This window comes from Pan troglodytes, chromosome 14 (genome assembly GCF_028858775.2).
Source record: "Pan troglodytes isolate AG18354 chromosome 14, NHGRI_mPanTro3-v2.0_pri, whole genome shotgun sequence".
In the NCBI taxonomy this organism is placed as follows: Eukaryota; Metazoa; Chordata; class Mammalia; order Primates; family Hominidae; genus Pan; species Pan troglodytes.
This window is the reverse complement of record NC_072412.2, coordinates 17,313,470-17,338,228: the sequence shown is the minus strand read 5'-3', so window position 1 is coordinate 17,338,228 and position 24,759 is coordinate 17,313,470. Positions and strand designations below refer to the sequence as shown.

The following is a 24,759-nucleotide window of genomic DNA, read 5'->3' as shown; positions in this document are numbered from 1 at the left end:
GAGATTTTATCTGTCCCCTAGCTTTTTAAACTCAATTATCACTAAGCCATATTAACTGCACCTCTTTTCTGCCTTTGCTTTATCTTTCCAGTGCCACTGAAAATACAAACTTATTTATTTTATATTTATATTTCCTTGTTAAACGTGGCCCCTTAACTGATGGCTTTCACAGGGAAAAAGAAACCCTACAAATTACTCTTCTTATTTTTTAAGTTAAAAAAAATTAATCAAAATAAAATAATGCCAAAGAAGGATCTACATGTTTAAATGTGTAAATTGAGCTTCTGAACTTTATTCATTTTACCCTTGATGGATCAAACTTTCAAAATAGATTGATACTAGGCCACAGATTGGTTACAAAAAAAAAAAAGACTATCACATGAACTACTACAAAAGCTTAATCTTTCAATCTTTTTACGTGATTATCCTCCATCTATCTTCTATATGAAGGGCCAGAAACTATAGGCCACAGGCCAAATTCAGCTTTCTAAATGGTTTTTTATACAAACTTTTATTGGAGTACAATCATGCCTCTTTGCCCATACATTATCTATGACTCCTTTCACTCTAAATGGCAGAGTTGAATAGCTGTAATAGAGACCACATGGCCCAACATATTCGCTATCTGGCACTTTACAGGAAAAGTTTGCCAATCTCTGCTTTATACCATGACCAGAATGCCCTGATACTCAAATCTAATCTTGTGACTCCCCTGCTCAAACTTTTCCACTGAATTCCTGCAGAAAACATTGCTGGCTTCCTATGCATAGTCATTATTTATTCTTTATTGCTGCAGAAACACATGCTCATTTAGATATTTATTATTCCATTACCCCCATCCCATCTTAAAAGAAAAATCATTATTGTAAGCTAATCACAGTAATTACATTTGCTTTCCTAGTGATTGGTATAGAAATAAGCATGTGGTATAATCCAGCCAATAAAATGTTACAGGAAGATTACTGAAAGCTTCCAAGTTTTCTTCCTATTTAAAAAAAAAGTGAACAAAAGCAGCCCTCCCAGCCTTCAGATATTGTCTTGAGATAGCATGATGATTGGAGCTGTTGCTAATTAGCCAACCAAGAAAGGAGACATGAACAAAACACTGCCAATAGCACAACAAATAATGGGGGGGGGGGGAGTGAGATCCTATAACATCCCTGTACCACCAAAACAACTTTGGTTTCTATGGTTTTAGCAATTGTTAGTTAGTTCATCTATTATTTACAGCCAGAACTATTTTGGGAATTTTTCCAGGGCCTACAGAATAAGATCTACTCATTTCTACACTATTAAAATGTGTTGCCTAAGCTTGCATTATCTAGACATTCAAGCCATTCCCGACTACTCCCATACCACACTATTTCCATTAGGGAACCCAAAGTGCCAATAAACTCTACAAAGTTCACTCAAGCATCTTACCATTTGTACTTGCTTTTGTAGCTGTTTTTTTGTAGGATATCTTAGATCTTGATGATCATCTTAGATGTTCCTTCTTCCAAAACTTCAATTTTATTAGATGTTACTCCTGCCACTCATTCAGTCTTTACAGATGTTTCTTTTTCCTCCCGTGTGGTCTTTGAAGGTCTTTCTTGTGGCCATGCAAATTTCTCAGATGTTTCTTTCACAGGCCTTGTAATTTTCCTAGGTGTTTCTCCTGCTGACTGTTCAATCTTTCCAGATATTGCTTTCCCCAAACATTGAACTTCGTCAGATGTTCCCTCCACCAAGGGTGCAGCTTCATGTTGGAAATAACTTTTTGGTGACACAAAGAAGAGTTAGCACTCCAGCAACAAGTTAACACTCCAGCAAGGCAAATTTACTTCTATAGAAGGGTGAGTCTTGCGGATGGAGCAATGGCAAGAGCACACTGGATAAGAGAGGGGAAAGGGTTCTTATTCCTAATGCAGCTAGTCCCTACTTTTGTGTCTCTCCCCTATTGGCTAGGGTTGGACCGCACACTCTAAGCTAATTTTGACTGGCTACTTCAAAGAGGACAGGGGTGCAAGCCAGAGTGGCGGGGTGGGTAGTTTCTGCAGGAAGGATGGTTACAGAGTGGGCGACTAAGGATGACTAAGGACAGAGCAGGTGACTAAGAATGACTAAGGACAGAGTAGGTGATAGGGACTAGGAGGGGGTCGTTTACTGAAACTAGGGGCAAGGAGGCATAAATAATGAGGAAGTTAAACTTTAAAATGGAGAACAAAGAATAGAGAAGCTGAACATATTGACATATTTGTTCTTTGAAGAGGAACTCAGAACTCACTGTACTTCACAATCTTCCCTCTCTTGAATTTTAAAGGACATTAACAGGCTAAAACCTTTGAAGAGGAATTCACTGTATTCTACAATTCCCTCTTTCAATTTTTATAGCCCTTCCTCTTCAAACCTTTTTAACATGTCTTGGCTTTTTCTTTTTCAACTTGATCCTCTAAAAAGAAAAGCCTATCTGAATAAGGTGGAGGACAGCTAAGGGAGGTTTTAGAAAGTGTTTCTATAAGCCTTTGCACTAGCCCATGGATACATGGTATGACACAGCACCCAACAAGAATGAGTACAGCCGTTACTTCTGTAAGAGAAGTAAGAATTGAGGCTATGATTTCTTTCCATTTACTGAAACACCTTTCTAGCCATCTGGAGAAAGGGTTATTGACCCCAGAATTTTTAGCTAATTCATTGGATAAAGTGGTAAATCCTTGTAGGGCCCTTGTTATGCTCCCATTGGGGGCAGTGTTGTTTGCCCCCAATGGATAAAGGTGTATCACTGAGTTTTAATCATAACACAAACACCACCTTTTTCAGCTAATATCATATCCAGGGCCATTCTGTTTTCCCAGGCCATCCAGCTAGTTGTCCTCAATTGTTCTGCTATTCCTTTGACAACACCCCTAGTGGAATTAATAAACCACTGTTGATTATTATAGATGTAATTCATCAAATCTACATTTTTATTGTCACCCACCAAAATATTGATTCAAATCCTGTAGCTATTTGATCTTAGGCTTAAATGTATCTGGTACTCCTCATGGGATTCTGATAGCATCTAAATAAATGTGGGAGTCAAAAGACCCGTAAGGGACTTCCCTTGCTTTACAATGTTGTGTTTTCCCTTTTTCTGGTTGATGAAATGCCAGAGTGAAAAGTATAGCCAACAGGACTAGAGCACAAGGGCTGCTCCAGTTACTTGGCAGAGTGTCCAGTAAAGGTCCACCACAATACCACCATACATCTGCTCAGGGGTGTATAAGGGATGACTGATTGGTAAGCTCTTGGAAAGTCTTAAGCTTACTGCATCCTTTTAGGCCTCCAAACAATGCTAAGTTTCCTCCTTGTTGTGAGAGACATGAAGTGAACTTAGTGTCGGGAGACGGAAGCTGGATGGCCCTTGGAGGCTGACCTGCAGGGTGTTGAACTTTGGGCTATAGCAGAGAGAGAGATTGACATGACTTGTTACCCCAGGCTGTGGAACCCTGGAAAAGAGCTACCATACAGACCATGCCTGGTCGACTGAAGGACCATCCTAGTGGAAAGGGGACAATCTGGGCCTCTGGTGTGCTATGTGCACAAGCGTAACAATTGCTTTTGTTCAAAGTGCGAACGGAGTATTTGATGCATTCCAACCAGGCATTCACATCTTGATATCCTGTCTCAGTTGCCAAAGTTTGTTTTAGGTCTTTAACTTCTACAATAGCTACCTTGGTCTTCTCATTAGATGGAGGAGGAACAACAGTTTCATTGTGAGAGTTTTTGGAAGAAGACTTAGGGGAAGCTGTAGGCAATAGGGGAGCAATGAAGCATATTCCAAAAGATCCAATAGGGTCCGTTTCTGAAAACTCAGCCCCCATATCATAAAACCAGCTTAAAGAAGGGAATTGGCTTAGAGAAGGGGAAGAACTTTGAGGGTGTGAAATAATAACCTGTATTGGGTTGCACTAGTTTACCTGAAAGTTAGGGGGAGCTATATCTTTAGTAAAATGAATGTATGATTTTAGGAATTACAACTACTGGTTGGGGCAGTCCATCCTTGCTCTCACTTGCACGTAGTTGGACCAACTATGTCATAAAAGCTCTGTGTCAGGGGGCAAGACTCCCAGTTGACACTGGGGTCTTCATTGAAACTTTCGCAGACTAAATGATCCAAATTCACTAATGTCCAGTCTGAGGAGAGCCAGGAAGTACAGAGGTACTTTTCTGAAGTGGAGAGCTGTCTTCAACTTGACAAGTCTCCACAAGGTATAACAAGGCAAGGATCAAATGTAATAGTTTCAGGCAAAATGGGTTCCATTGTCTGAGTCAATGTTTTCTATTAGCCTAAACCTGGGCACTATATTTTCAATTAAGGCCTTAACTACATCATTGGCCATCACATTTGAAAAGGGAATAGCTTTGACCCAGTGAGTAAGGTGATCTACTGTCACTAGTAAATATTTTAGACAACCTATTGGAGGCATCTCTGTGTAATCAATCAGGATACTTTAAGTCTGGACTCCTTCTCCCAAGGGGTAATTTTTTATAGTTTGTTTATTAGTTTTCTTACATACTAAGCAAATGTCTGTAACCTGTTTGGCCAGAGTATAAATTCCTATACACCCAAAAACTTTCAGAACTGTGTCACACATAGCTTGGGACCCCCAGTGGGTTCCTTGATGCAGTTGGGACAAGTTTTCCCTCATAAAGGATTTGAACAACATTTCCCTCTGGTCTGACAATATTCATTTTTATTCTGAATTCTATTTAGCACCTATTTTTATTAGTTTCTCTTTTCAGTGGAAGAGAAAATGGAGATTGTGGTAGGAGGAGGAAGGTAAAGAGTTCAGTGAAAAATAGATGTTTTAAAAGAAATGGCAGCCTGTTTGCCTATGTAATCTGCTAGGCTATTTCCTGGACTGTCAAAAGAAAGACTTTTCTGGTGTCTGGGGACATGGACAATCACTATTTCTTCTGGCAACTAAAAGTTATTCAATACTTAAGTGATTAGATCCTTATGAGCAAGATCTTGATGTTTACTATTAATGAGACCTCGTTCAGTCTAAATTTTTCCAAATGTATGAGCCACTCCAAAGGCGTACTTAGAATTGGTATAGATGGCTACTTCCTGGTTCTGCAAGTACTTTAAGGCTCAGCTGAGTGCAAACAGCTCACAAGTTTGGGCAGACCAATTCTTAGGCAATTTTCCTGCCTCAATTTCTTCAAGTTTCCCTATCAATTACTGAATACCCATTGCATCTTTTTGCCTCAATCACCTGGGAGCAACCATCTATAAATAATCTATAAATAAGTGTCATCCCATCCTGAAGGGAGTTTCTCCTAGGTCTGGTCAGACCTTTGTATGGTAATCAGTTAAATCTAAACATGTGTGCTATCTCTTTAGATTTGGATCCCCTATTAGGAAAACTGCTGGGTTAAGGGAATTATCAGTGGCTAATGTTAAATCATCTTTTTCTAACAGAATAGTCTCATACTTTAAGATTCTTGAGTCAGTAAGCCACCTCCCTGCTTTCTGGTTTAAGATAGTTCTAACTTGATGGGGCGTTATTACTGTCAATTTTCCTCCAAAGGTTAACTTCCTGCTTTCTTTGACCATTAGTGCTGTAGCCACAATGGATTGGATGTATTGAGGCCACTCACAAGTAACTGGATCTAAGACTTTTGACAGGAAGGCCACCATGGGCTGCCGATGGCCTCCGTGTTCTTAAGTGAGCACTCCTAAAGCTACCCCATTATCCACGTTGACAAAAAGGTGGAATGGCTTTTCTAGGGAAGGTAAGGCTAAGACAGGGGCTGTTATAAGCCTTTTTTTTCAGCTCTTCAACCTGATCGACTTCCTCAGAAGTCCACAGGAAATGGTCAGTCTTCCCCTGGGCAAGTTTTGGATATAGAATTTTACTGTTTAGTGCATGTGAGTTAATCCATAAGCAGCAGTATCCAAATAACCCTAAAAATTTCCTGAGTTCTTGTTTAAGTTTGAGGCAAGGGTAGGGACACGATTCCCTCAACTCGTTCAGGCCCTATTCTTCACTTCTCTGCACTTATCAAGTGGTCTAAATATTTAATTTCAGGTTCTACATACTGAAGCTTTCCCTTTGAGACTCATAACCACTCGAACTGCAGATGGTTGAGAATATGTGTAGAGAAGCCAGCTACCTTCTCTATATCTTCACCAGATATAAGAATATCATCAACGTATTGGAGCAGGTATATTTGTTTGGGATGATAACTTTTTCTAATACTTGTTCTAAAATTTGACTGAAAAGGTTAGGGGAGTTTGTGAACACTTGGGGTAAGACTATCCATCGATATTGTTGTTTCTACCCTGAATGGGGATCCTCCCACTCAAAAGCAAATATATCTGGCCTATCTTCAGCCAGGAGACATACCCAAAAAGCATCCTTCAAATCTATTACAGTAAACCATTGATTATTATATGGAATCTTGCTGAGAATGTTGTAAGGATCGAGGACAATGGGGTGGGTAGTTTGGACTATTTGGTTAATAGCCCTAAGGTCCTGTACCAGCCGATATGACCCATCTAATTTCTTGGCTGGCAATATTGGGCTGTTATAAGGGGACATAGAGGGCCCAAGAAGCCCATCTTTAATAAGACCTTCAATTATAGGTTTCAACCGTATCCTGCCCTCTAGGGGAATGGGGTATTGTTTCCTCCTTACTACTTCCCTGGGGTTTTTTACCTTGATGTGCTTGGAGGGACTCAGAGTTTCCCTCAGTTTCCTTCTTTGGGTAAGACATTAGAATTAATATATTTTTCATCTGCAGTGGTGAGTAGCTTTAATAAGGTGAGGAATCCTCTTGGGCTGAGTTGCAGGCCTATGCCTAACTTCAACATTAAATCCCTGTCTAGTAAATTAGTCCCTGCTTTAGGGATTAACAAAAACTGAATATGAGCTGATTGAGCCTGGTATCTGACTTCTGTGTTTTCTAAAATTTTTGCTTTAAATCCTTCTCCCTTTACCCCACAAACCAAAAGTTCCTCTGAAGAGCAGGCAATATTAGATGAGGGGGAAACAAACAGAGGATCGAGCCACTCCTGAATTGACTAAAAAGGTTATAAACTCATGCTTAGGTCCCACTTCTAGACTTATCAAGGGCTCCTGGTGGGACTCAAGATAAAAGAGACAGATATGTCTCTTTTATCCCCTGACACCATTATTCTTCCTCAAAAGCCATGAGTGGAAGGGCTTCTTTTTCCTTTTCTAATTTGGGACATTCTCTCTTGAAGTGGCCTGTTCTTCCACATTTTTAGTGCCTACCTTGCCCTTCCCCACTCTCAGTTCTGGGATTCTTTGATTTTACTCCCCTATACTATTTAGATGGCCTGGTAGACGAGAGCCTTGATCCTCCCAATGGAGGCTTGGGTCCTTTAAAGGAGGGTTTGGAACCTTTATAGTTTCTGGCCCACTGGAAGCTTTGTTTAGGGGTACATGGGTTTGGAGCCATCTGCTGGAAGGTGAATAACATAAGTTTTGTCTTTTGTTTTTGCTTTTCTTCGTCTCTCTTCACAGATACTTTTTGAGTCTCTCTGAGGTTCACTAGAGGTCACTTCACTTGAGGTTCACTTCTCATTGAAGTTCAGTTGAAGTCAGTTTTCCCAATCTTCTAATTTTTGTAACTTTTTTGAAATATCTGGACAACGTTGGCCAGGCGCAGTGGCTCATGCCTGTAATCCCAGCACTTTGAGAGGCCGAGGTGGGTGGATCACGAGGTGAGGAGATTGAGACCATCCTGGTTAACACGGAGAAACCCCGTCTCTACTAAAAATACAAAAAATTTGCTGGGCGTGGTGGTGGGCACCTGTAGTTCCAGCTACTCGGGAGGCTAAGGCAGGAGAATGGAGTGAACCTGGGAGGCGGAGCTTGCAGTGAATCAAGATCGCACCATTGCACTCCAGCCTGTGTGACAGAGAGAGACTCCATCTCAAAAAAATAAAAAGAGACATCTGGACAACTTTTAGTGACAAAAATGGAGATTTAACATTCCCTGTCCCAGGGGATTTTCCAAATTTAGGCCTGCATATTTTCTCATTTGCTCCTTTAGTCTGTCTAAGAATTTCATAGTCCACTCATCTCTCTCCTGTTGCATATCAAATGCTTTGGAGAGATTTTGAGTTTGGGGTACTGATTCCCTAGTTTCTTTCATTATCATTTCCCTTATGTCTTGCATGTTTTCTTGGTGAGCTGCGTTATTATTATCCCACCGGGGATCTTGGGCAGGGAATTTTTGGTCCGTGGTAGGAACGTTTTGACAAGGAGTGTGTTCATATTCCCAAATTGCCATAGCAGCCCTACGGATCAGATCATGCTTCTTTCCTCCTCCGAAAAGAGGATGCCTAGGATGGACATAAACTCGACCAAAGTGTATAACTGAGGTCCCAAGAATTGATCAGCCTCATCTGCCACCTCATAAGGGTCGTCTAACAATGGCTTAATTTCCTTTTTCAAACTTCAGACTTCTGAACTGGTCAAGGGAGCATTCACAAATACAATGGCTCCTCCTCCTTGTGGCATGTCTTTTAAGGGGAAGAGAGTTGGGGCTGACTCTTTAGGTGTGGAGGGAAAAGAGAAGTTCTGAACGTCCTTTTTACATTGCTGTACCTCATGCTGGAGTCCCTTTAGGGAGAGGTATTTAAGCTGACAGGGGACAGGCTCATGGGATGATAACTCCCAAGAATTAGAGTTGTAAGGAGGAGTAACAGCTTGAGCAGGAGAAGGATCTGGGGTGGGATATGGGGTGGCAGCAGCTGCCCAAGGGGAAGGGTCAGAGGCACTGAGCAGGGAAAAATGGTACAGGGGATCCCATGTGCTGGCTTTAGGTGTGGGAGTCAGCTCATCTGACTTTTCAATTTGAGATACTGGATCGGGTTCTTCCCTAGTTGTCTTTACGGGAATAAAGACAGGTCCCTGTCTCCAACAAAGAGCATAGTCTAGTTCTTGAGAAACCAGATTTTTATCATTAACATATTGAATTAGAAGTTGACATATTACATTCTCAATCGACCCAAACTTTGGCCAGAAGATTGAGTGTTTGAAAATGGGACCTTGGGTCCAAATGAAACAGCAATATTTTATCCTCTAATGCTTTTTCTTATGTTTAGTCCTCTCATTATCCTTCCAATATTTTAACATGAGACCCAGGGGACTATCAGGGGCATGTCTTTGTTACTATCCTCTTCTTTTTTGCTCCCTATCTTACTTGGGGCTTTTCCCATATTAGGTCCTGGTTAGGCTCAATCCCGCATGCTAGAGATTTCTTCCCTATCCTTTATCCCCACCTGCTGGAGGCTCCTCGCACCCTTCTTTCACTTCATCCACTCTGGCTGCTTCCCTCCCAGGAATTTTAGGTCCCTCTTAGCATTGGCATCATGGTATAAACCCCACAGCAAGATCTGCCCTGAGCCCTATGAGGATACAGTGAATTCCTCTTCAAAGGTTTTTTATTCAAATAAAAAACCACAGATAGGACCCACTCACTCCTCACAGCAATAATGCTTAGTATCATCCACACAAACAGCACCACAAGCAGTAGTGCTTGTGATCATTCACACACACTTTCAACCTCCAGAATATCCCGACCACCAAGGAAATACTTTGTCACCCCTGCGACATTTCTTACCTTGGTCTGTGCACAGTTACCTGGTCGCCACGGTATGTGAAGATCCTTTCCCCAAAGTTGCTGGCCTGTTTCTTTCCACGTTGCTGAGAGCCCAGGTTTATTAATCGCACCAGTTGAGTCTTGATTCCTTACCTTTATGGCCACTGCAATGAGGCAGCAGGGTGCGCCTCCTCAAGGGAGAGGACTGGACCCTCCCCCAGAGGAGAATGGGAATGCTGGGTGGGCCCTCAAATTTGTGGAAAATAATTTTTGGTGCCACAAAGAACCGTCAGCACTCCAGCAACAAGTTTTTACAGCAAGGCAAATTTACTTCTATGGAAGAGTGGTCTTGCAGATGGAGCAAAGGCAAGATCACATTGGACAAGGGAAGGGAAAGTGTTCTTATTTCTAACGCAGCTAGTCCCTACTGTTGTGTCTTTTCCCTATTGGATAGGGTTGGACTGCACACTCTAAGCCAATTCAGATTGGCTATTTCAAAGAGGGCAGGGGTATGAGCTGGAGTGGCAGGGTGAGTAGTTTCAGCGGGAAAGACAGTTACAGAGCAGATGTCTAAGGATGACTAAGGACAGAGCAGGTTACTAAGAATGACTAAAGACAAAGCAGGTGTTAGAGGCTAGAAGGGGGTTGTTTAATGAAACTAGGGGCAAGGAGGCATAACGAACGAGGAAGTTAAACTTTAAAACGGAGAACAAAGAACAGAGAAGCTGAACATACTGATATATTTGTTCTTTGATGAGGAACTCAGAACTCATTGTACTTAATCTTCCCCCTCTTGAATTTTAAAGGATGTTTACAGGCTAAAATCTTTGAAGAAGAATTCACTGTATCCTATTCGTCAGGTATTCTTTCCACCAAGCTTTCAGCCGTGTCAGGTGTTCTTTCCGCCAAGGGTGCAGCCTCATCAGGTGTTCCTTCACATGTTCCTTCTGCCAAACACACAGTCTGGTTAAATTTTCCTTCTGCTAAATATCATCCTTCTGACTCTTTACCTGGAAAACTTCTACTCATTCAGCTTGCTTTCCTTAAATACTACCAAACTTTTGTTTTCTCCTTTTTTTTTTTTTTTTTTTGAGACAAGAGCCTCACTCTGTTGCCCAGGATGGAGTGCAGTGGCACGATCTCAGCAGCTCACTGCAACCTCCGCCTCCTGGGTTCATGAAATTCTCCTACCTCAGCCTCCCATGTAGCTGGTATTACATATGCATGCCACCCAGGCCCAGCTAATTTTTTGTATTTAGTAGAGATGGGATTTCACCATGTTAGTCAGGGTGGTCCCAAACTCCTGTGCTCAAGCAATCCGCCCGCTTTGGCCTTCCAAAGTGCTAAGATTACAGGAGTGAGTCACCGCTCCTGGACACTACCAAACTTTTTAAAGCTTTAATTCTTCACGTTGGATATAAAATGTCTGACACATACTGAATATGGTAATGACATAATAAGTGATAATTATAAGCTCCCAAAGGGGTTCTGGCACAGAGTAAGCACTAAATAAAGTAGTAAATAATAAAAAAGATGATAATAACAAGAAAAATGCTTAGTACTTTAATAAAGTAGTAAATAATAAAAAATGACAATGATAATAACAAGAAAGATGCTTAGTACCTTAAAGATACCTGACAGTTATTTGTTAAGTGGACAAGTGGATAAACAAATAGAAAACATAGTTAGGAAATTCTGTTGGAAAAATGAAGAAATTCAATAGAGAGAGCTCTATTGTATTATGAGCACCTTAAAGACCCAGACTATGTGTATTCCATGTTGGTCTCCTGCAACTTGCAAAATCTAACTTATAGAAGTCCTTTGATAAATATGTAATAAATTAAAGATGTGTTCATACAGTTCATATTGTACAATGTATTGTGTCATATTTAGGTATCACAGTAGCACTTTTGTTATTGTGAAAATTTTTTCCACTTTTATTATAATTCGTTGAGCCTAGAGTTGAGCTAGTTGTATATTTATAATGATAATATTTTGGCTAGTAGGAACAGAGTAACTTGTTGTAACAAAATTACTATTAACACACTAATTATCCAGCAGATAGAACAACACATCTTGTTCTAATGAAGTAAATATATCTTATTTGGTTTCAACTTAGAGGGAATGAAGTTGATAATAGTGAGACCTTGTTGGTACAAGACTATGTAACATAACCTGTGCTTCTCAACAAAGAATTGCTTTTCTGACTTCTGCACTCAGTAGGTATCTTTGAAAAATAATCTCCTATTGGTACTGATGCACCCTTGCTAAGTTATGTTAATTCTTATTGACATTCATTTATGGTGCAAGAAAAGTATTATTGAGTTCCAAATTCTAAAGATAGTTACTTTTTTAGTGACGCAAGTCACTATGCCACACAGTTGATCTTTGAATAAGGGTTCTCACTCTAGGAGCCCACTAATAGACAGATTTTTCTTTTCCTTTGCCACTGCAAGATACTAAGACAAATCTCGCCTCTGCCTCCTCCTTATCAGCCTACTCAACATAAAGGCAATGAGAATGAAGTCCTTTATGTATAATAATTCACTTCCATCTAATAAATAGTGAATATATTTCTTCCTCTTTATAACAGTTTCTTTTCTCCAGCTCACTTTATTCTAAGAATACAGTATATAGTACATATAAAATAGAAACTATGGGTTAATTGACTGCTTATGCTTTCACCTTTTTTCAGGCTCCAGGTCAACAGTAGAAAGTTGTAGAGTTTTGGAAGAGTCAAAAGAAACAGATTTTCCTATAAAGCAGATTTTCAGCTGCATGGGGGGATCAGCACCCTCACTCTCATGTTGCTCAATACTCAACTGTAATTAATTCTAATTTTCTAAATGCAAATCATTTATTGTAAAAATTAAATAAAGCCCAGAAGTTCAAGACCAGCCTGGGCAACATAAGGAGACCATGTCTCTACAATAAAGAAACAAACAAATAAACATTTTATATGTTTATGTTTAATAAACAAATAAATTATTTATTTGTTTATTTAACAAATAAACATTTTATATGTTTGTTTATGTTTAATAAACAAATATTTGTTTATTTAACAGTTTATTTAATTGTGTTCCTTTATAGGTTATAATATTCAAATGTTGCAGTTTTCTGTTATTAATTCCTACTTTTCATTATTAGAAGTTCTATTATTTGTGGCTTGTAATTCAAGGCACCTAAGCTATTTTATAATTTTTAATAAAATTTATTTATAAATATATTAATTCATTAAATTGGATAAGCTGATAATCCCCATTACTGAGCTCATCAATCACACCAAGGATTATACATTTTATAACAAGCATAAATTTTTATGACAGTTGAGGAAACATACAATAGATAAGCTTAAAAATTGTTTTACTTATTTATACAAAAGTATTATATAGGATATTAGGGACCACAATTAAACAAATATTTTTTCAGATAATATTTTTGAGATTATAAACTACCTACAACTAAATTCTTAATGAATTCTGAATTATAAACTAAAAAATTAAATCAAAGCTTTGTATATAAAAAAACACTTACATATAGGTCTATATGTAGACATATGCTACTTACACATTGCTTTTCTAATAGCTCTTTTGTGATTAACACTCCTATAATCTTATGGTAGCACCACCAAGAGTAGTTTACTATCAGAGGTCTTACCTGGATTACTATTTCGAGAATTTTTAGATATCTTTTGTTTATATTCCAAAAGTTGTTGATGAATGCCATGTATAAAAATGAAATAAATAAAATCACTATTTTAACATTGATATAAAAAACATTTACCAAATTTATTACATTCTTAGAGTATTTCAGACAATATTAGAGCTAACATCAGAACATTACTTTTTCCATAGACTTAAGTTTGTAAGCTCTATGAACTTTTTAAGCTTCTAATTAAAGAAGAAAGTAAGATAAAACACTCATGGAGTGAGGGCAGTATAACTCAGTAAATTAACTAAAGTTAGCTTGACATATGGAAAATGTCCTTAACTCGGAATAAGTCCTAGCACGGCTACCAACAGGTATTTTTTCTTGAACAAGTTGCTTCTCTTAGAGTCAATGTCTTCTAAAAATGAGGATTTTAGGGCCTTATTTCACTAGGTTATTATAAAGATTTAACAAGATAACATTTTTAAAATGCTTAAAATAAAAAATGAAGCAAAAAAATTATTTGTTCTTGAGCCTTATTGCTGAAACAATTTTAAATTCCCAATAAAACCCAATATATTGGCCTGGTGCAGTGGCTCATGCTTGTGAGGCAAGCACTTTTGGATGCTGAGACAGGAGGATTGCTTAAATCCAGAAGTTCAAGACCAGCCTGGGCAACATAGGGAGACCATGTGTCAACAAAAATTAAATTACAAAAAAAACAAAAACAAAAAAAATGTTTTTCTTCATAGGTTATAATATTCAAATATTGCAATTTTCTGTTATTAATTCCTACTTTTGGATATTAGATGTTCTATTCTTTGTGGCTTGTAATTCAGAGCATCTAAGCTATTTTATATTTTGTAATGAAATTTATTTATAAATAGATTAAATCATTAAATCAGATAACCTAATTATACTCTATTACCGAGCTCATCAGTCACACCAAGGGTAGAAAACTAATAGATGTCAGCATGTGGCTTGGACTACTACTACTCTTTATCTACCTCCTTAAACTCTGAACCAACAAATCTTTGTTAGAATGATGCTTAGTCACTATGTTCATTTCCAGCTGCTGTGGAAGACAAAACCCTACCTTTATTTTTTGTAAGTTCCACAAAGAAGATGCAAGTTGGTATTTTCTCATTTCTGAGATCCCTACTAACAAAATATTGCACACAAGATCCTATGTGTTACCACATCTCATTTCATAGATCACCTTACGTAAATAATTTTTTGTATGAAAATCACAATTGCAATACTGGGTGTCACCCATTTTGCTTTGACTCACACCATTTCCTTGGAGCTAGTTAGAAAGTAGTAAAGTGTCCTTTTGGGGACTGCAAGAAATATGCAACACCTTACAGATTTCTATGTCATCCTTGTGCGGGGACCATGCTGATCTTCTCAACGTTGTCTTAATTTTACTATATGTACCACTGAAGCCAGCACAAATCCTTACTTTTATACGTGAAGACTGATCAGTGATGGATGAGGCTTAGCTCTGTTAAATCTAACCAACTTACTTGAGATTTAGTGAAGTCTATTGAATGCCTTCATGGTGATGCAGCATTTGAAAATATTTTAGAAACTCGAGGTGGAGATGTAAGTAGCATGGGAGATTTTTACTTTTAGGAAAAAAGAATCACTTGAGGGGACAACCACAAGTTGGAACCCACTACAACTTGGGAAAGATGACATGGGATTTTATAGAATAAGATGAGACCTTCCACTACCTACAAAATGGTGCTACACAGGATATAAAGGGCCAGGGATATAGATCTGGTAACAAAGACAAAATGGATCTCCAATTTCTTCCTGTAACATTATTTCAACCTGACTTACAGTTTCAGACTACCACGACTAATATTGGCTAGAGAAAATAGAAAAAAGCCACTCAAAGGATAACTTACCATGAAGGTCTAGGCCATGTCCAGGCTAAGATGTGGGTTTCATATCAGGTTTTGAGTGTGAGGAGAAGGGTCAATTTGCTCACTATGTGTGTGGCTAAAGCTAAAAGTTCTAGCTGCCAGAGTGGGGTGCTGGTACTTTGGAAACAATGGCTGAGAATATGTACGTGAACTTTAAAAACATGTCATAACTTGGAAGTCTATACCATGAAGACTGAGGAATCTGTGTTAGTAAGGGCATCCTGGTCACAAAGGTCAATCATTACCAGACTGCAGGAGCAGTTTCAATGGCAACGATGCAGCAACAGAATCAATGGAAACAGCAAAATGAAGAGAATGGCCATTTCCCACCCCCCAATCCTTCTGACTTGTACAAAAGGAATGTCTTCCTTGGACTTAGGTTCAGATTCCTTTAAAAAATTCAAGAATGAAGGTATGGAAGACAGCCCCCTGGGGACACTATCAGGTTTTCTGCTTAAAGTGGACATTTTGAGACCCAAATAACTAATTAGAAAAACCAAAATTGTGACATTATATTTATCCCATGCATAGGGGTTATACTTCAAATCAAGTAGACAACATTAGCGTCCCTAAAGCCCTAAAATAAAGAATCCTGGAGCCATTAATCTTTCTAACTAGTCTAGCTTTTTGCCTAGTTTCTGGCTGATGAAGTGAACTAACTCACTGTCACTCAAAAACTACCTGAAACAAACTATAAAATCTCACCTAGCCTTTAAATGTAAACACTTAGAGATTAAATCCACAAGCAACAGCATAAAGTTCTGCAATCATTCCACATGTAGCTTCAGCACAGATGTCAACATTTTGCTGAAGAACCATGCCAACTATCTCTGATGATCCATGACATATGGCAAGCATGAGGGCTGTGCTAAAACAACAGAGATAACTTCATTATTAGGAACGAACCAATTTAATATGTGCCTGTCAGTATAGAATTAACCATTTACATGTATTAACAAATGTTAAGTATCTTGAGTGCTCAAGTGTTTATCCTTGTAAATCATGGCGAAGGCTAAAAGGAAGGGGTGAAAAGACTCATGTCTCACTGGGATATGGCATAGTAGAATTGGCTAACATAAAGTCCACTGAGGGGCAAGAAAATATGTTCTGTTCACTAATCTAAAATAGGCAAAGTTTTAAGTGAAGAATTATCTATTTCCTCCTTAGTCTGATATAATATTTTGTACTTCAAAATTAGCTAGAAGTTGGACAAGTGAGAGCAATCTGAAGACTTAAAACAATATTAGGAATAATATTGTCCTGAGTACCTGGGACTACAGGCTTGTGCCACCATGGTTGGCTAATTTTTATATTTTTCATTGAGATGGGGTTTTACCATGTTGGCTAGGCTGGTCTCAAACTCCTGGACTCAGGTGATCTACCCACTTGGCCTCCCAAAGTGCTGGGATAACAGACAACAGCTACCATGCCCAGCAAATATTGCATTTTTTAAAAGTGTATGAAAAACAGAAGTTAGAAAAATACTGTAAAGGTGTTAATCATTCAATATTGAATTATAAAGTAAATTAAAAATTCATACTTCTTAAAACTAATACGGAACCTCTTTAGCTAATAGAAGACAATGCAACCAAAAACATCAGATTACAAATAAGAATCAGTCAATATAATAAAAGAAGAAAATCCTACTGTATACTGTTCTTTGTGTTGACCAGTCCAAATAATTGCTTTTCTTCCTAACTGATAATTTGTGTTGGTATTTTTCTGTATAATCTAATAATTTTAAGTCAATGTTATTAATTTAATATTTCTGACTTGAGTGTTATTACTCTAGCACACTACTCAAGTGTTTTTTAATAAAAAAACTACTATACCATTTAAACTTATCAACTGCATTTGCATTTGCATTTTTTGTCAGTAAAAATTCCACAATTTGCTCACTTCTTTTCCTTATGGCCAATAAAAGTGGTGTGTGGCCAGCCTGTAAAACAGCAAAAACAATTTATAATTCATGAAATTACATATTTCTCAGCTGAATTGAATACCTTATATAATATCCTATGAACTTAAACAATGGAAAGTAAATCAATAGCAATCCCTTCTTTCTCACTTTTCTGTGCTTTCCCATGCACTGCACCTTCTCTTGTAAACATTCAGCCTCTGCATCACCACATTAACTCTGGTTATCTCCAAAAATCATTACATTGTAATGATTTTATTGTTTCCCATGTAAACCAAGAGCTTCTTGAGGGCAGGGGCTGTATCTTTTACCTCTATATCCTTAAACCCTAAGACATAGTAGTAAATACTTTATTTTTTACTAAATTAGTAATCTAAATTATTACCTCTAGAACAGTGTTTCTTCAACTTTATTCCAAAGAATAATTACCTTACCAGAAGCACTGTACCCCGACAGATTCCACCATTATCTATGTTCAAGAAATGTTATAAAACTGTGAATTAAATGTTCATTATTCAAGAAATGAATTGAACTTTACCTAATCCTTATTTGACAGTATATTTTTGTGGCAAACATTAACATTTGACAAATTAGAATTTCAGGGATGCAGTTTTGGAAGCTTCCCCCCAAAAATGGAGGTTTCCTCTGGGTGATACAAACTCACTTGATTATCTTCTATCAATGATCCCAAGATTCCAAATGCCAATGTCAGGCACTCCTGCTCTAAATGGGTCACTAAGAAAGTGGCTCTAAATTAAAAGAGATTGGCTTCAAATAAACTTTGATTGCTTATTCTTAAATGGTCCATGGGGTTTATCCTATTACCAGACAATAGGATTTTATCTCAGCTATTAGAAATTCAGTATAAAAGGCCAGGCAAAGTGGTTCATGCCTGTAATCCCAGCACTTTGAGAGGCCAAGGTGGGCAGATCACAAGGTCAGGAGATCGAGACCATCGTGGTCAACATGGTGAAACCCCATCTCTGCTAAAAATACAAAAAATTTAGCTGGGCGTGGTGGCACATGCCTGCCTCCCAGCTACTCAGGAGGCTGAGGCAGGAGAATAGCTTGAACCAGGGAGGTAAAGATTGCAGTGAGCCGAGATCACACCACTGCACTCCAGCCTGGTGACAGAGCAAGGCTCTGTCTCAAAAAAAAAAAAAAAAAAAAAAGAAAAAGAAAAAAAGAAAAGAAATTTAGTATAAAAGTTTATTCTCTATTATAATGATACTCCTAGGATCCTAATGCATATCTACTTCTTAAAATGCAATAATCCATTTTTATTCTGGTTTCTATTGTAACTGATACTATTTTTTGGCAAAATATCAGAAGTATGAATAAAATGGCTTATTAATGAAAGTTCTAACTCATGTATGTGGCTTAGCAAAATAGAAGCCACTAAATCACTTGAATTTTAAGGGATAATTCTGTGGAGAAAGATATAATATTTTTTTCTGCAATATGCATAACCTATTCAAATATAACCATGATTAATCTAAAAAGGCTTAAAGGCCTTCTAATAGAAGATGATTATTTATGGTTTATATGAAGAAAAATCATCATTTAAAAAATATTCTAAATTCTAGAAGACAACCCCATTATTAATGAATTAATGTAAAATATAAACTATATATTATAAACACCTATAAACTGTCTTCAATAACTTGAAATCTTTACCAAAATGTACTATGAGAGAGGAATTGATAACTGAAATATTTACAGAGGCAAAATAGGTAAGTTGAATAAGTGATGTAACTAGGTGGGCACAGTAGCAAACTGGAAACATATGCTTTATGTAAAACTAGAATGTCTTCATAGTTTCCAAACAGTCATACGGGCTCAAGAGACACAAGATTCAATCCTTTAAGAGGAAATCCAGATTTCTGCATGTCTCCTAAATTTTACATGTTGACTCAATTTATGCAGGCAAATTTTACTTTCTTGTAGTTTTACACTAACTGGAAAGAAAAAAAAAACTTGGGTGGGAAAGAATATTTGAAAATGTTTTACCTTTAACAAATTTAAATATTTATCATAATGCACAGAAAAACCATACTAATAGTTCTTGTAAAAATATTAATATTTAAAGCAAAATCCTAGACAATTAAGTTTTGTCAAACTATTTTCATAGAAAAATAGGAATGTTTGAGCTTCCAAATATAAAACAATTTACATATGTTAATGTTAAAACAAATGGATTTCAAATATTTTGAAAATAACATTGGTTAATGTCTACCTTGTTCTTCACTTCAATGTCTGCACCACAGGACAGCAATTTTGCCACCACTGACAAATTCTCACTGTTAACAGCATAATGGACAGCTGTGTTGCCATACACATCTACAATATTTGGATCAGCACCAGAATCTATGAGAATATTTGCACAAGCCTCCCTCTGGCATTGCAGAGCCTGTCAGTATTAAAGCAAGAAGTAAATTATAAATTATAGGAAATATAAATAAATATTCCACAGGTTTCACAAACTAGTTATATTTCAATGAGATAAATTCATTTTTATTCTATGTATTTAAACCAAATCCATCTCCTGCTGAAAGAACTGGCTACCATTTACCTTCGTCAGAGTTGTCCTGTTTTCACCATCAAGGACGTCAAGCTGGCACTTTCTATCTACCAGAAGTGTTACTACTTCTGCATGGCCATTGGCACAGGCCCAGTGTAGAGCAGTCCTACAAGAGTGAGATGCCTTTTAAGGAAAGTTTAGTCCACTGTCTCAAAACATAGAATGATTTATGTAATTGTCAACATTAAATACCATGCTCTTTCTCTGCCTTCAAAACAAATATTTAATATTCTCCTGAAGAAACTACAACATTCATTCACTGTTATTACTCACTACATTAATGAAAGAGTGGCCTATTTGAATAGAAAGAGCTTGGCCTTTGGATTCAGTTCAACTTGGGCTTGAATATTACTTTAAAGTCTTTCACCTTCTAGCTATCACTTAACCTTTCTGTGCCTCAATTTTCTCATCAATAAAGTGAAGATGAATACAGCAGTTATCTCACAGGACATCACTGTGATGCCTCATGAGAATCTGTGCAATGTATTTCGAAGAATTCCTAGCACATGTAACAGCTCAGTAATTGATAGATATTGTAATTATTTCTACTACTTAACAAAGAAAACATTTTAAGTAAAATGGTACAATTATGCCTACTTTGTGGTATGTTTTAAAGGTTAGAGATAAAACTATTTTAATAATTCTAAGATACTCTATTTCTCATATTTTAACATCTCTGACATTGAAATGCCACTTATAAGTCATTATTTGTTACAAGTATATTTTGCAGAAATTTAAATGATCTTTTATTGTTACATAAATAAGGAGGCATCACACCATTCACCGTGCCTTCCATGAAGTGTAATATGGTATATACAACAGGCTGATGGCAGTCCTAGTCATAGGATTAACACTTAAAGAAATTTTAGCTTTAAGAGTGCTATACAAAAGGAGAGTTGAAATAAAAACAAACTGTTAAAACAAAGTACTTCTTTAATATTTTTAAAACTTCAAGCCAAAGAAAACTTGGGATTCAAGTAGGTATGGCTCATTTTATTCCATGTTTAGATTTACAGAATGTATGTAAATTCATATTTAAGTTTATAGAATGCATGCAAATTAGGTATTTCCAGTGATTAATATTACTATTTAAAGCTGTTATAAATTTCCAAAATCGTGGTTGGTAGTTATCTTTTACTAGTTTCTTACTTCAGAAGTGTTTTTATTTTAAAGATGAGAGGAAAAGCTTCAATTGAGATTCATTCCTAGTACTCCAACTTTAAATCTCTCACTTTGCTAAGGCTGAGCAGGTAAATGTGAAATTTTTAAGGATGAAAGGATCTTGAGAGTTAATGTATCTTCTACATAATAGGCATTCAGCTTACATGTGATAAATTGATTAAAAGGATAAATACAGTTGAGAAGTTCAATACCTTAAAAAAACTGCTATAAATAAAGCATTTATATTTTCTATTTTATTTTCTTAATAATAAAACTACACTAATTAATCTATAATTATTGACATATATGTAAGAAATCTATATATAATAAAAATATGTGCCTAATAAGATGTATATGTAAATCAACAAGCACAGGTAAAAAGATTGTCTTTTGAAGATGCTAAAAGTTCACAGAATATACTAATCCACAAAAAATAATAATTAAAATACAGAAAGTGAGAAATTATTTTTATTGGTGCAAAATTATATTCCTGCTCTTCCCAAAAATTATTTCATTAATAATAAACTTTTTCTAATAGCATTGTACATGCTCAATGTGGAAATCAAAGATAATAAAAAGGAAAAACATTTTATATTAAAACAAATGCCCTCAAATAACAAACTTTATCATATTTCATACACAACTTCAGATAACGCAAGACTGTAGTCTGTGTGTATGTATAATCAAACTGAACTTTACCCTCACTGGATACACCAAAATACATTTTCAAATGTCACCTAGTTCTCTACATATTTCTACCTTCAGTGGTCACATATTACCCCATGCTGTAAATTCACTGAAATATATTTATAAAAGTCATTATATGGATTCTTCTTAATAATATGGTACTTACCACCAAATTGTCTATTTGAAAAGTTATCTGCAACTTAAACTTTAAACAGCAGTATAAATATCACTGCTCTTTATCCTCACAAACTTTGTAGATAGAAAGCAGTATTTGATTCCTCTTTTAACTTAAATGCCTTCTGTAACCAGGAACACTAAATATTGTTTTCTGTGTGCATAGGTCACTTACAGATCTTAAGAAAATACTTTCCAAATTTTAAATTAGAAGCAAAGTACTATTTTTAGATCTGCAATTTAGATCTCTAATTTAAATTGCTCAATTTTAAATTAGAGGGTTTTTTGTTGATTTAAGTGAATTATCTATAAAATGATGATTTAAAAATCTAATATGTATACACACATGCACATACATGTGTAGTAAATATTTTACAAGTATGCTGCCTTTTATTTTTCTCATTACAGTTTAATTTTGTTTTGCTTAATTATCCTTCAGACTGCTTGCTTCTGAGCTTCTTAGAAAGGTGTTGTCAACACAAAAATGTACCTCTGTAAATAGGCATTTATGTTTTCTTCTGGTGCTTTTATCATTTTGTATATTAAAAAATTAATCTATATTCCGTCAGAAATTTACTTTGTGGCATAAAAATCTAGTTTTCTCCAAAAAGCAGGCATTTCACTTATGAAACTAATTCTTTCCCTACTAGTATAAAGTGTGAGCATTATCAAATTCTGAATTCTTAGATATTTGAGTGTTTCTGGATTTTCTACTGTGTTGTATTCATTTACCTGTCTTTTCAGCTGTTATCAAATAATTTGTGATTTATTTATTTATTTTTGAGACAGAGTCTCACTGTCGCCCAGGCTGGAGTGCAGTGATGGGATCTCAGCTCACTGCAACCTCCGCCTCCCAGTTTCAAGCGACTCTCCCTCCTTAGCCTCCCGAGCAGATGGGCTTACAGGCTCCCGACATCGTGCCTGGCTAATTTTTGTATTTTTGTAGAGTTGGGGTTTCACTATATTGGCCAGGCTAGTCTTAAACTCCTGACCTCAGGTGATCCACCTGCCTCGGCCACCCAAAGTGCTGGGACTACAGGCATGAGCCACCACGTCTGGCCCTTTTTTTTTTTCAAATTTTATTCATTTATTTATTATTATTATTTTGAGACGGAGTCTCGCTCTGTCACCCAGGCTGGAGTGTAGTGGTGCGATCTCGGCTCACTCCAAGCTCTGCCTTCCAGGTTCACACCATTTCTCCTGACTCAGCCTCCCAAGTAGCTGGGACTACAGGCGCCCACCACCACGCCCGGCTAATTTTTTGTATTTTTAGTAGAGACCGTGTTAGCCAGGATGGTCTCGATCTCCTGACCTCGTGATCCACCCACCTCGGCCTCCCAAAGTGCTGGGATTACAGGCATGATCCACTGCGCCTGGCCATGGCCCATTTTGTGCAAATTAATAGCACATTTTGAAATCTAGAAGGGCAAGACTTTTCTACTCCGTTACAAAATTTGTTAAATGTCATCACAATAGTAAAAGACAGCGTGTGTAATTTTAAAAATGTTACAACGTTGATAACTTTATTTGGTTTATGTAAAAGTGATAAAGAACTTGCATCTTCAGAAAAATCAGTCTTCTTAAATTCGAAAACATAAACCATCTTCCCACCTCAAAGTTACCTTCTAAGGTCCCTCAGCAAAGAATGTATTTACATAGACATTCATTGATATTGAAATGGATACTGGACTTTATCCAAAAAATTTTTAGCCAAGAAGTTAATATATTATGGGAATTATTTCATTATGCACCATTTCATAATGTATCTAACATTATCTTTTAAAACCTGTACATTAAAAGTAAAACCCTGTATGTACTTAATTTTGTAAGTTAAATCACTTTAAAATTCTCTACACAGTGCTCTGTGAGAGGAAGTGGGAGTGAAGGAGAAAGCAGCTAACTAAAGTTTGGGGTTGATTTTAAGGTGGCCTGGGCCCTCCGCCCTGCAGGGCGCCCCCATCCAAGGCCTGGCGGGCCTTACCGGGAAGAAGATCAAGACCTCGGGGGCCAGGACGGCCGCCCTGCTGCCCGCCACTCCTCCACCTGCTCCCCTCGTCCCCAGGACCCCCAGCCCCCACTCTGAAGGGGCGATCCTCCCACAGCCTCCTCCTCCTCCTGCAGCCCCGGCTCAGGCAGGGCCTGGTACCTCTTCTTCGCATCTCTTATGTTCAGGTCCACTGTCGTCTTCTTCATCATCCTCTCCAGCTTCCAGGCTTGGCCCGGGAGGCAGCTTTGTGGATCTTCCTGAGATCCCCATGGTGAATCACGTCAGAGTCGTTGTTGGTGTAGACCAGCTGACTGAAGGGGCTTGGGCGCACTGGGCCCGTCTGGCCCTTGACAGCGGCGGCACAGAGCCTCTTCATGGCTGCAGCCACCTGCTAGAGAGAGCCCGTGCCTCCCGCTGCTCGCCCTTCCCCAGTCCCCGCCGCTCGCCCTTCCCCAGTCCCCGCCGCTCGCCCTCGCCCTTCTTCAGTCCCTGCACCCGCCCTGACACGACTAGAAATCTCAGTCGGCCAAGCTTTTGGGCACTTCAGCCTCTCCCGGGAGAAAATGGCTGCGCAAAACCGTCAGGCAGCTGAGCAGAACCGTTAGGCAGCTGAGCAGAACCGTTAGGCAGCTGAGCAGAACCGTTAGGCAGCTGAGCAGAACCGTTAGGCAGCTGAGCAGAACCGTTAGGCAGCTGAGCAGAACCGTTAGGCAGCTGAGCAGAACCGTTAGGCAGCTGGGCAGAACCGTTAGGCAACAGCGCATGCGCAACTCAGCAGACCTGGGAGACACGCGAGGCAGGAAACCGCCCTGGCTGCGCTTCGCCCAGCACGGCGTGCAGGTGGCACCTGCCACTGAGGCGCTATCGGGCTGGCGGGGCTCCTTGCAGAGGAACGTGGGGGGCTCCCTGCCACATGGCCTGCTTGACAGAGCCGCCCCGGCCCCTCCTCAACCTGAGATCCAGGAGCTGGGCCCTGGCGCTGGGCATCGTGCAGCCTCCAGGGTGGCGCTGAGCGTCGGTTCCCGGCCTTCTGCAGCCAGGGACCCAACCCCTGACTTAGGCGCCC

General features: G+C 38.2%; 1 non-coding gene and 1 pseudogene across 1 annotated transcript; both read right to left on the bottom strand.

Annotated features, from left to right (window-relative positions):
* Positions 1-10,233: 10,233 nt before the first annotated feature.
* On the bottom strand, positions 10,234-24,343 carry LOC129136708 (putative ankyrin repeat domain-containing protein 30B-like; annotated as a pseudogene).
* LOC112206678 (U6 spliceosomal RNA) lies at positions 14,600-14,706 on the bottom strand. The gene has a single exon (XR_002941113.1). It is a non-coding gene; the product is annotated as a U6 spliceosomal RNA (small nuclear RNA).
* Positions 24,344-24,759: the final 416 nt, after the last annotated feature.